General features: G+C 40.5%; 1 pseudogene; it reads right to left on the reverse strand.

The window, feature by feature from the left end:
* Window positions 1-211: 211 nt before the first annotated feature.
* Window positions 212-910, reverse strand: LOC129034977 (cytochrome c oxidase subunit 2-like; annotated as a pseudogene).
* Window positions 911-3,050: the final 2,140 nt, after the last annotated feature.

A 3,050-nucleotide genomic window follows, 5' to 3' on the forward strand; every position in this document is an offset into this window, starting at 1 on the left:
GTGTATTTAATAGTTTTAGTTGAGTGATGAGGAATAGTGCGAGAAGTACTGGGGTGATGATGGTGGGTCATGTGGTGGTATTTAGTTGTGGCATTTCACTGCAAAGAGAGGTTGATTCTCTTAGTCTTTAACTTAAAAGGTTAATGCTAGGTTAGCTTTGCAGTGAGTCTCAGAAAGGGAAGTGGAATGGGCTGCGGGGTGGGTAGAAGGGCTATAAAGTGAATACAGGCCCTATTTCAAAGATTTTTAGGGGGATTAGTTCTAGAACAATAGGTATAAAGCTGTGATTAGCTCCGCAGATCTCTGAACATTGGCCATAATATACTCCTGGCCGTGTGGCAGTGAATGTGGTTTGGTTTAGGCGTCCAGGGATTGCATCTGTTTTTAGGCCTAGTGAGGGGACGGTTCATGAGTGTAAGACGTCTTGGGATGTAATTATTATGCGAACGGGGGCTTCAACTGGGAGGACTACTCGATTGTCGACATCAAGGAGTCGAAGGTCCCCTGGTTCTAGGAATAGTGGTGGGAGCATGTAAGAATTGAAGATCAATCTGCCATAGTCAGTATATTCATAGGTTCAATATCACTGATGGCCGATTGATTTGATGGTAAAAGAGGGGTCGTTGATTTCGTCTGTTAGGTAGAGAATGCGTAGAGATGGGAGGGCGATTAGAACTAGGATGATGGCTGGTAAGATAGTTCAAATAGTTTCTATCTCCTGGGCGTCTGAGATGCTAGTGTTGGTGAGTTTTGTTGTGAGTGTTAGGAAAAGGGCGTACAGGACTAGGAAGCAGATTAGGAAAATGATTATGAGGGAGTGGTCATGAAAGATGACCAATTCTTCTATGATAGGAGAGGTAGCATCTTGTAGACCTACCTGTGCTGCGTGCGCCATTAAGATACACAGGGTCTGACCTGTAATTCAACTTTGACAAAGTTACGAAATATTTTTTTCTAGTACCTTTTGAAAAAGTCATGGAGGTTATGGGGCTGGCTTGAAATCAGCTTTAGGAGGTTCGATTCCTTCCTTTTTTGTTCGGGTTTCCTGCCCGTGAAGAGGCGGGCATAATATAACAAGACGAGAAGACCCTATGGAGCTTCAATTTACCAGTGCAAATAACACCCAACAAGCCCACAGGCTCTAAACCACTAAACCTGCACTAGAGATTTCGGTTGGGGCGACCTCGGAGTACAACCCAACCTCCGAGAAACACATGTTGAGACTTCACAAGTCAAAGCGAACTTCCACACACAATTGATCCAACAACTTGACCAACGGAACAAGTTACCCTAGGGATAACAGCGCAATCCTGTTCTAGAGTCCATATCAACAACAGGGTTTACGACCTCGATGCTGGATCAGGACATCCCAATGGTGCAGCCGCTATTAAAGGTTCGTTTGTTCAATGATTAAAGTCCTACGTGATCTGAGTTCAGACCGGAGCAATCCAGGTCGGTTTCTATCTATTTCACATTTCTCCCTGTACGAAAGGACAAGAGAAATGGGGCCTACTTCACAAAGCGCCTTTCCCAAATAAATGATATCATCTCAATTTAACACCACACCAACACCCACCCAAGAAAAGGGTTTGTTAAGATGGCAGAGCCCGGTAATTGCATAAAATTTAAAGCTTTACAGTCAGAGGTTCAACTCCTCTTCTTAACAAAATACCTATAATTAACCTCCTGCTCCTCATTATATCCATCCTAATCGCCATAGCGTTTCTAATGCTAACCGAACGAAAAATCCTAGGCTATACACAACTACGCAAAGGGCCTAACATTGTAGGCCCCTACAGCCTACTACAACCCTTTGCCAACACCCTAAAACTATTCACCAAAGAACCCCTAAAACCTTCCACATCAACCATCACCCTTTATATCATCTCCCCCGCCCTAGCCCTCACCATTGCCCTCCTATTATGAGCCCTCCTCCCCATGCCCAACCCCTTAAGCAACCTCAATTTAGGTCTCCTATTCATCCTAGCCACATCCAGCCTAACCGTCTACTCCATCCTCTGATCAGGATGAGCGTCAAACTCAAACTACTCCCTAATCGGCGCATTACGGGCAGTAGCCCAAACGATCTCATACGAAATCACCCTAGCCCTCATCCTATTGTCAGTACTACTAATAAGTGGTTCATTCAACCTCTCCACCCTCATCACAACACAAGAGCACTTATGACTACTTCTGCCATCATGACCTTTGGCCATAATATGATTTATCTCAACACTAGCAGAGACCAACGGAGCCCCCTTCGACCTCACCGAAGGAGAATCCGAACTAGTTTCGGACTTTAATACTGAATATGCCGCAGGCATAATTTTAAACATAAATTTAAACATAAATTTAAACATAACATAAATTTAAACATAAACATAAATTTAAACATAAACATAACATAACATAACATAAACATAACATAAACATAACATAAATTTAAACATAAATTTAAAAACAATATCTAATGATATTTAAACTGAAAAATATAATTAAGACAACAAAAATAAAAATTAACATAGTCAATGTGTGTGGGAAGGAGAGAGGCACCAGGGAGGGAACTGTGTACTTTCTACTCAATTTTGCCATGAACATAAAACTGCTCTCAGAAAGTAGTCTATTAATTAAATAATTAATATAGTTAAGATATAAATTATTCTTATAGGCAAATATAAATTAGATGATTCTGTGTCAAACTAAATTATAACTAATTGAAAAGAATAACTTAAAGGGAAAATGGCAATGGATTATGGAAATGCAATATAAAACGAAAAAATAAAATGACAAACAGATTAAAGCACTAAGAAATTGAAAAAAGACGTAATCTCAGTGAGGTAGGTATGGAAACATAGGACAGAATTTCATGCCTTCAAACCTTTTCTCACAATCACTCCCTTTCTGAGCTAAAAGAGATGGCAGGACATGTAGATTCTAAGGTAAACATTCCATCTAAGACTTGAGGTCCCAGGCAGATTTTTCTCTGTTAAAAAATAAACTGAGCCACAGTAAAAATTTGAAGAGTTCATTTGAGCAAACAATAGTCATGA

Source organism: Pongo pygmaeus, chromosome 3, assembly GCF_028885625.2.
Source record: "Pongo pygmaeus isolate AG05252 chromosome 3, NHGRI_mPonPyg2-v2.0_pri, whole genome shotgun sequence".
NCBI lineage: Eukaryota > Metazoa > Chordata > Mammalia > Primates > Hominidae > Pongo > Pongo pygmaeus.